The sequence below is a fragment of the Mustela nivalis genome (assembly GCF_964662115.1).
Source record: "Mustela nivalis genome assembly, contig: HAP1_SCAFFOLD_1468, whole genome shotgun sequence".
Taxonomy (NCBI): domain Eukaryota; kingdom Metazoa; phylum Chordata; class Mammalia; order Carnivora; family Mustelidae; genus Mustela; species Mustela nivalis.
The window spans coordinates 71140-81339 of record NW_028135196.1 but is presented as its reverse complement, the minus strand read 5'-3'; the positions used below and the strand labels follow the sequence as shown (position 1 = coordinate 81339).

Genomic DNA, 10200 nt, shown 5'->3' with positions numbered 1-10200 from the left:
TTAAATTTATTTATTTTCAGCATAACAGTATTCATTATTTTTTCACCACACCCAGTGCTCCATGCAATCCATGCCCTCTATAATATCCACCACCTGGTACCCCAACTTTCCATCCCCCCACCACTTCAAACCCCTCAGATTGTTTTTCAGAGTCCATAGTCTCTCATGATTCACCTCCCCTTCCGATTTACCCCAACTCCCTTCTCCTCTCTAACACCCCTTGTCCTCCATGATATTTGTTATGCTCCACAAATAAGTGAAACCATATGATAATTGACTCTCTCGGCTTGACTTATTTCACTCAGCATAACCTCTTCCAGTCCCATCCATGTTGCTACAAAAGTTGGGTATTCATCCTTTCTGATGGAGGCATAATACTCCATAGTGTATATGGACCACATCTTCCTTATCCATTCGTCCGTTGAAGGGCATCTTGGTTCTTTCCACAGTTTGGCGACCGTGGCCATTGCTGCCATACACATTGGGATACAGATGGCCCTTCTTTTCACGACATCTGTATCTTTGGGGTAAATACCCAGTAGTGCAATTGCAGGGTCATAGGGAAGCTCCATTTTTAATTTCTTGAGGAATCTCCACACTGTTTTCCAAAGTGGCTGCACCCACTTGCATTCCCACCAACAGTGGAAGAGGATTCCCCTTTCTCCACATCCTTTCCAACACATGTTGCTTCCTGTCTTACTAATTTTGGCCATTCTAACTGGTGAAAAGTGATATCTTAATGTAGTTTTAATTTGAATCTCCCTGATGGCTAGTGATGATGAACAAGGGCCCTCTTTAATTCCCATCACCTATTTCTCCCACTTCCCCACCTACCTCCCCTCTGGTAATGATCAGATTCTTTTCTATATTTAGGAGTCTGTTTCTTGGTTTGTCTGTCTCTCTTTTTTTCCCTCTTTGTTCATTTGTTTTGTTTCTTAAGTTCCAAAAATCATATGGTATTTGTCTTTCTTTGACTGACTTAATTCACTTAGCCTTATACTCTCTAGGTTTTTTTTTTTCTGTTTGTTTTTGTTTGTGTTTTTCTTTTTTACATATAATATAGTATTTGCTTCAGGGGTACAGGTCTGTGAATCATCAGTCTTATGTAATTCACAGCACTCACCATAGGACATACTCTCACCCATGTCCATAACTAAGCTACTATATCTCTCCCCTCCACCCCCCAGCGAACCTCAATTTGTTTCCTGAGATTAAGAGTCTCTTATGTTTTGTCTTCCTCCGAGTCCCATCTTGTTTCCTTTTTTTCCCTTCCTACCCCCCATAAACCCCTGCCCTGCCTCTCAAATTTCTCATATCAGATAGATCATATAATAATTATTTCTCTGATGGGCTAATTTTCCTTAACCTAAACTCTCTAGTTCCATCCACAACATTGTAAATGGCAGGATTTGGGGCTTTTGATGGTTGCATTGTATTCCATTGTATATACCTCATCTTCTTTATCCATTCGTCTGTTGATGAACATCTAGTCTCTTCCTGTAGTTTGGCTATTTTGGACATTGCTGCTATAAATATTTGGGTGCGTGTGCCTCTTCAGATCACTACGCTTGTACCTTTAGGGTAAATACCCAGTAGTGCAATTGCTGGGTCATAGTATAGCTCTATTTTCAACTTTTTGAGGAATCTCCATGCTGTTTTCCAGAGTGGTTGCACCAGCTTGCATTCCCACCAATAGTGTAGGAGGGTTCCCCTTTCTCCACATCCTCCCAACGTCTGTCATTTCTTGACTTGTTAATTTTAGCCATTCTGACTAAATGAGGTGGTACCTCATTGTGGTTTTGATATGTATTTCCCTGATGCTGAGCAACTAAAAAAAGAAGATAATTGATAAGACAAGTTGGTTAAAAAAAAAAAATAGGAAAGAATGTGAGCAGGCTGGAGACTAAAAAAAATCCATGCACTAGATTTAAGGTATATTTTGATCTATTAGAAGAAACTGTATCCCTGAAGAAGAAAAGCCTATATGTATACAAAAAGTAAGGTTAAATACAACGAAGGGATAGAATATAACAATGAAAATTTAAAAAGATTTTTAAAAAAGGTATAGATAAGATAGAATATTTGAATAGTTTAAAATAGGAAAGAGGAACAATTTTACAACCTGAATAAGAAGAAAATAAAATGAAAAATATTTAACTTTGAAAGATTAAAGAATCATGGAGGAAAATCCATGAATTCTATGTGTTGCATTCCAGAGTTCTGCAGTTCTCAGTGATCTGTTAACATGGTCTTGGCTGGATTTTCTTGCTGATCTTCTGGGGGAGGGGCCTGTAGCCAGGATTCTCAAATATCTTTGCCCAAGCCGGAATTGCACTGCCTTTGCCAGGGGCCAGGCTAACTAATCTGCACAATTTTGGTCTCGGGAGATTTTGTTCCCCGAATGCTTTCTGTAGAGCTCTGGAGGACAGGAATAATGATACCAGTCTCCCAATCTCTGGCTGGAGGAACCAAGAGCTCAGGGTCCCACTCCTCAGTGCGCCCTGTGAGAAAAGCAGTCAATCTCTCATATCTCTCTGGTCTCCAACCTGTGTCCAAGCATTTCTATCTCTGGCGCAGGGCTTTGTTTGGAGTCTCCAAACCCAGCAGATTCCTGCCATCCTGTTCCTCCCAGAAGAGGAAGGTGAGTCTCTCTGGGTCAGCGACTTGTGGGGTCCATGCTCTTTGAGATCACAGTTTAAGGTAACCCCAAGCTGAGAGCCCCCTCCTTGGCTTCATCTCTGCTGCCAGCTTCCCTGCTCTGATACCTTGGAGCTCTGCCACACTCAGACACCCCTGTTCTTTCTGTGACCACACTGTTCCTGCGAGGGCTCTAACTCCTGCTTAACCTCTGGAGTGAGGTCCCTCAGTGGAGCCAACTTCTAAAATCTTCTGATTTTGTGCTCTGTTGCTCCACCGTTTGTTGGGAGCCAGCCCCTCCCCCCACAGTCTATCTTCCTGTATATTGCCTCAGATTCACTTCTCCATACATCCTAACTTGCAGAAAGTGGTTGCTCTTCTGTTCCTAGAATTGTTGCTCTTCTTCTCTTCGATCTCCTGTTGAGTTTGTAGGTGTTCAGAATGGTTTGATAATTATCTAACTGAACTCCTGGGACCTGATGATTTTAGGTCTCCTCCTCCTCTGTCATCTTGTTTCTTCTCCCTCTATACACCCTTATACTCTCTAGTTTTAACCACGTTTGTTCTTTTTTTTAATGGCTGAAAAATATTCCATTTTATATATACCACATCTTCTTTATCCATTCTTCTATCAATGGTCACTTGGGTTGCTTCCATATCTTGGCAATTGTTAAGTAATTCTGCAGTAAATATAAGGGTGCATGGTCCCTTTGAATTAGTGTTTTTGTAATCTTTGGTTAAAAACTCAGTAGTGCAAAAACAAAAACAAGAACAACCCCCACCCCCACCCCCCCAAAAAAAAAACCCAGTAGCGCAATTACTAGATTGTGGGGTATTTCTATTTTTCACTTTTTGAGGAACCTCCATAGTGTTTTCCACAGTGGCTGTACCAGTTTGAATTCCTACCACCCACATTGCAAGACTTCCTTTTTTTCCACATCCTCACCACTCCTGATATCTGGTGTTTTTTATTTTAGCCATTCTGACAGGTATGAGGTGATATTCATTGAGGTTTTGATTCACATTTCCCTGATGATATATGATAATGAGCATCTTTTCAAATGTGTGTGTTGATCATCTGTAAGTCTTCTTTGGACAAATGTCTGTGTCTTCCGCACATTTTAAAATTGGATTATTCATTTTGTGTGTGTTCAGCTTTGTAATTTCTTTATAGATTTTGGATTCTAACTCTTTATTACATATGTCAACCCTTTATCAGGTGTGTTATTTGTAAATTTCTCCTATTCCATAGTTTGCCATTTAGTTTTGTTGATTGTTTCTGTCACTGCACAAATGCTTTTTCTTTTGATGTAGTTCCCATAGTTTATTTTTGCTTTTGTTTCCTTTGTTTCAGGGACCTATCTAGAAAAAACGTTGCTATAGCCAATGCCAGAGGAATTATTGTCTTTGTTCTTTTCTAGGATGTTTGTGGTTTCGGGTCTCACATTTAGGTCTTTAATCCATTTTGAATTTGAATTTATTTTGTGTATGTTGAAAGGAAGTAGTCTAATTTCATTCTTTTGCATGTTGCTGTCCAGTTTTGGACACCATTTGTTGAAAGGACTTTTACCCATGGGTATTCTTTCCTGACTTGTCAGAGATAATTTAATTGGCCATATAATTGTGGGTTTATTTCTGTGTTTTCTACTCTGTTCAGTTGATCTCTGTGTCTATTTTTGTGCCAATACCATACTGTTTGGATTACTACAGCTTTGTAATATAACTTGCATTTCAGAATTGTGATGCCTCCAGATTGGCTTTCCTTTTTCAAGATTGCTTTAGCTATTTGAGGTCTTTGGTGATCCCATACAAATTGTAAACCTGTTTGTTCTGGTTCTGTGAAAAATCATATTGTGGGTTTTTTTGATAGGATTGTATTAAATGTGTAGATTGTTTTGGGTATCAAAGGAATTTTAACAATATTTCTTTTTCCAATCCATGAGCATGGACTGTCTTTCCATTTCTTTGTGTCATCCTCAATTTCTTTCATCAGTTTTTTTTATAGTTTTCAGAGTACAAGCTTTTCATCTCGTTGGTTTATTTCTAGGTATCTTATTATTTTCATTGCATTCATGAATGGAATGTTTTTTAAAAAAATTCTCTTTCTGTTGCTTCTTTTTTGGTATATAGAGATAGAACAGATTATTTTGCATTAATTTTGTATCCTGCAACTTTACTGAATTTGTTTATCAGTGCTAGCAGCTTTGTGGGGAGTCTTTTTGTTTTTCTTTTTTCTTTTTATTTTTTTTTTGTTATTGTTGTTACAATAAGCTTGTAGAAGATTTAATGAAACAGGGAAATACAGTATATCACATTGTTTAAATAAATAACATATAAAATACATACAGATTATTTGTTTTTGTTTTTTTGGTTTTTTTTTTTTGTTTTTTTTTTGTTTGTTTGTTTGTTTGTTTTCAGGCGCAGAGCCCCACTGTGTAGGATTATTATAACTGGCCTGCAAACAGTGACACGGTAGCAACCTGCCTGCTTTGTCCATGGGGGCTCCTCCCAGGCTTGTGCTTGTATACCAAGTTCATTCTTCACCAGCCAGCAGGGTCTAGAGTCCATCCTACTGCCCTTAGCTTGCCTAGATATAGGGCATCTCCAGGCAGGCCCCCCTCCAGCTGGGCTCCTGACACCTCGACTATCCCCCTAAGCCGGGACCCCAAGGCTGCTCATCACACACTCAGGCCCCTGCCTTGGGCTGCAGGGAGGAGAGTCCAGAGCAGCCTCCGTCTGACTCTCCAATGGGTTTGCCATCCCTCCTCTGGGAGGACAGACCCCAGAATTCTCTCTCCTCTGGGGTCTCCGAGGCGGTCCCAGAACGACAGAGAAAACAGCCATCCAGAGAAGGCAAGGGGTCAAATATAACCCTCGGCAGCCATGGATTTAGAGTTTTCATAAATCAGTTCATCAGGATTCCAGATCGGTGCCTCACTTGCTGAAGAAACTGAGTAAAAGCAGAACTGAGCCAGCACCCCCCTTCCGGAAGCCCCCTGAGAGATGGTGCGGGAAAGGATACTGAAGCTCCTGTCGGTGACAGCCAGGTGCCAGAGGTTGATGCGCAGGTCATCCGCCGACATGTACGTCTCACAGTCGCTGTTGACGGAGATGGAGTTGATGTGGTAGGTGTGGTCGTTGGCGAAGACCCTCCGTGGGCTCACCTCCACCATCAGATCCATGGGCTTCAGCACAGGCACCTGCAGTGACGTCACCGTGGACAAGTCCTTAAGCTTCCCTTCTTCATCTTTCAGGTTATATCCCTCAGGCCTTTTATCTCGTTCCGTGATCTTCCATAGTTTGATAGTTTTATCGTTGGTGGACAGCAGGGAGTGGGCGGCATTGTGCTGCGGAAGCCACTTGATCTTGTTGATTTTCTCCTCTATCTCCAGACTCTTGAGATAATCGAACTCAGGCTCATGGCTCTGGAAGGTGCTGTAGACGTCATACTCGCCTTGGCTGTGAGGCGCATTTTTACTCTCCGGTTCCCGCTGGAAGATGACCACACGGCCACCCTTGTCGCCTGTGGCCAGCAGCTCTCCGGTATGGTTGAACTCAACAGTAAGATGATATCGGCTTCAGTCACATAGCTGTGGTCCCGCAGGAAGCTGTGGTTAATTTTCCGCTTGTCCGTGTCCTCGCCCATTGAAGGCCGTGCACGGTGCCCTGGGCATGCCCCGCCGCTGCACACCGATGCAATCCGCAGAGGTCGCGCCGGGCGCGCGGGCCATGCCGCCGCAGCCTAGCAGGGGCGCGGCCGCCAGGAACCCGGGGGCCGGGCATCGCGGCTGGGGGCGGCCTGGGACGGGCGGGGCGACCGGGGCGGGCGCCGCGGTCAGGCGAGCGCGCGGCGGGCGGCGGCGGCCGCGGGTGGGGTCGGGCCAGGGCCCGGGCGCTCATCCCGGCCGGTGCGCGCTGCGTCGTGCGCCCGGCAGCAGCGGCGGCGGCGGCGGCGGCGGCGGGGGCAGTGGCGGCCTGGTGCCCGGGCGCCTGGCTGCGCGGCGGCGGGAGGGTACCCCGCGGCGCTGCGCCCACCGAGCCAGGGCCGAGCCGGGCTGCGCGGGCTGGGGCCGCCGCCGCCGCCGCCGCCGCCGCCGCCGCTGCTCCGCAGGCCCCTCCCTCGCGCCGCCCGCTCCTCCCCATCCAGATTATTTGTTATCTTATGATCCTAATGATATATTTTAAATATATTGACCCACAAGATCTGTTACTTCAGGAATATATATTTGGAAGTTCTCACATTTTTAAATATTACAGTGGCATATACTTTCCCCAAATTCAATTTTTTTAAATATAATTTTTTATTTTTTATAAGCATATAATTTATCCCCAGGGGTACAGGTCTGTGAATCACCAGGTTTACACACTTCACAGCACTCACCAAAGCACATACCCTCCCCAATGTCCATAATCCCACCCCCTTCTCCCAAAGCCCCTCCCCCCAGCAACCCTCAGTTTGTTGTGTGAGATTAAGAGTCACTTATGGTTTGTCTCCCTCCCAATCCCATCTTCTTTCATTTATTCTTCTCGTACCCACTTAAGCCCCCATGTTGCAACACCACTTCCTCATATCAGGGAGATCATATGATAGTTGTCTTTCTCCGCCTGACTTATTTCGCTAAGCATGATACGCTCTAGTTCCATCCATGTTGTCGCAAATGGCAAGATTTCATTTCTTTTGATGGCTGCATAGTATTCCATTGTGTATATATACCACATCTTCTTGATCCATTCATCTGTTGATGGACATCTAGGTTCTTTCCATAGTTTGGCTATTGTGGACATTGCTGCTATAAACATTCGAGTACACGTGCCCCTTTGGATCACTACCTTTGTATCTTTAGGTTAAATACCCAATAGTGCAATTGCTGGGTCTTTTTGTTTTTCTACATACAGTATCATGCCGTCTCCAAATGTTTTACTTTTCCCTTACCAGTTTGGATACCTTTTATATGTTTTTGTTGTCTGATTGCTGTAGGTAGAACTTCCAGTAATATGAAGAATAAAGGTGGTGAATGGACATCCTTGTCTTGTTTCATAGCTTGCCTTTTGCTTTTGTTGTGGTTTTCTCTGCTGCATAGAGCTTTTTCTTTTTTAATTTTTTAGAAAAGATTTTTTTTAAGTAATCTCTATACCCAAAATGAGGCTCAAACCTACAAACCCAAGATCAAGAGTTGCATGCTTTACTGACCAAGCCAGCAAAGCACCCTTGCATAGAGTTTTTTAGTGTGATGCTGTCCCATACATGTATTTTTCATTCATTGCCTTTGTTTTTGGTATTAAAAAAAAAGTCATTGCCAAGACATTAAAGAGTATATAAAATATACTTCTTATATTTTCTTCCATAAATTTTGTTGTTTAAGGTCTTACCTTCAAGTCCTCAATATATTTTGAATTGATTTTTGTGTACTATGAAAGGAGTCTAGTTTCATTCTTTTGCATGTGGATATATAGTTTCCCAAGTATCATTTTTTGAAGAGACCATTTTTCCCTATTTTATATTCTTGATGTTTTGTCAAAAGTTAGTTGACTTTAACTGTATGGGCTTATTTCTAGGATCTCTTTTCTGTTTACTTAAATGCCTGCTTTTATGAACAATACTACACTGTGTGATTACTATAGCTTTATTACTACATATAGTTTAAAATCAGAAAGTATGATGTCTCCAGCTTTGTTCTTTCTCTTGATTGCTTTGGCTATTCACAATCTTTTCACCTCCTTAGTTAAATATATTTTTAAGAATTTTTTGTGTTTGATGTTATTGTTAATGGATTTTTAATTTCTTTTTCAGGTAATTTGTTGTTATTGTATAGAAACACTACTGATATCAGTATGTTGATATTGTATCCTGCAACTTTCCTGAATTTGTTAATTACATCTAACAGTTTTTTGGTGGAATGTTTAGGATTTTCCATATATAAAATCATGTCATCTGCAAATAGACAGAACTTACTTTTTCCTTCTGATTTAGAAAACTTTTAGTTTTTTTTTTTCCTTGCCAGATTGCACTGAGTTGGTGTGGTAAGAGTGGGCATCCTTGTCTTGTTCCTGATATTAGAGGAAAAGCTGTTAAGCTTTTGTCATTCAGTATGAAATATGGGTGCTTATCCAGTATGGCTTTTATTATTATGTTGTGGTATGTTTCTTTATCTAGTTTGTTGAGGGCGTTTATCGTGAATGGATGTTGAATTCTGTCAATTGCTTTTTATGAATCTACTGAGATTATCATATGATTTTTATCTTTTATTCTATTATAGATGTTATATATTATTATTATTATGTCCTTCTTCTTATGATTGTTCTTATTATTATGTTTTTTATTGATTTGTATATATTGAACCAACCCTGTATCACAAGGATGTATCCTGCCTGATCATAGTGTATGGTACTTTTATTGTGATTTGAATTTTGTTTGCTAATATTTATTGTGAATTTTTCATCTATGTTCAGAGAAGATATTGGTCTGTGGTTTTTTGTTTTGTTTTGTTTTGTTTTCCCTTGTAGTGTCTCTTTTTTAAAAAGATTTTATTTATTTATTTGACAGAGAGAGATCACAAGTAGGCAGAGAGGAAGGCAGAGAGAGAGGAGGGGAAGCAGGTTCCCCGCTGAGCAGAGCGCCCAATGCGGGGCTCGATCCCAGAACCCCCGGACCATGACCTGAGCCGAAGACAGAGGCTTTAACCCACTGAGCCACCCAGGCACCCACCTTGTAGTGTCTTTATCTGGCTTTGGTATCAGGACAATGCTGGCCATGGAAAATGAATTTGGGAGTGTTCTTTCCTCTTCAGTTTTTTGGAAGAGTTTGATAAGGATTGATGTTAATGCTTCTTTAATTTTTTTTAGCTTTTTCAAATCATTTTAATAACCTAGCAGTGATTCAAATTAGGGAAAGAAAATTCAAACTTGTTTCCTTAAGAGGGAGGCTACCATAACTGCTCTGCACAAGCACGATCAAGGGAAACGATGAAACCGGATTCCAAACAGCAAGGGTGGTAAGAAGGCTTCAAGGCTCACAGTTTGAAGAGCTTGGTTTGGGAAAGTCTCTGAGGGGTAGCAGAAGAAACGTGAAGCTTAAGAGACCCTCAGAGGACAGGGCGCTGTTGCTGGGTCATGAGCACCTTGAAGCATTTCTTGATGGTGATTCGGTGTCGAGAATATTTGTCATCTGGGGAGAACAGAGCAGGATGCGCCGAGCAGGTCTGTTGTCTCACAGGGTCAAGCTTCTTCAGAGTATAGACTTGGTCTCCCTGCTCATTGAGGTACTACTGGAGAAACATGACAACGCTGAAAGGAGATGTTCCCAATGCTTCTTTAATGTTTGGTAGAATTCAACCAATATAATTATCTGGTGCTGGTCTTCTTGTCATTGAGAGGTTTTTGATTAATGATTCAGTGTCTTTATTCATTCTTGGTGTGTTCATATTTTCTATTTCTTCATGATTCAGTCTTTATAGGTTATATGTTTCTATGAATTTATATATTTCTTTTTGGTTTCCAATTATTGCCATATAATGGTTCATAGTAATCTGTTACGATATTTGTATAGTTGTGGTGTCAGTTATG

The 10200-nt window shown here is 41.6% G+C and overlaps 1 pseudogene across 1 annotated transcript; it reads right to left on the bottom strand.

Moving 5' to 3' along the window:
- Positions 1-9565: 9565 nt before the first annotated feature.
- Positions 9566-9914, bottom strand: LOC309857867 (H/ACA ribonucleoprotein complex subunit 3 pseudogene; annotated as a pseudogene). Its single transcript has one exon. The product of its transcript is annotated as an H/ACA ribonucleoprotein complex subunit 3 pseudogene (transcript).
- Positions 9915-10200: the final 286 nt, after the last annotated feature.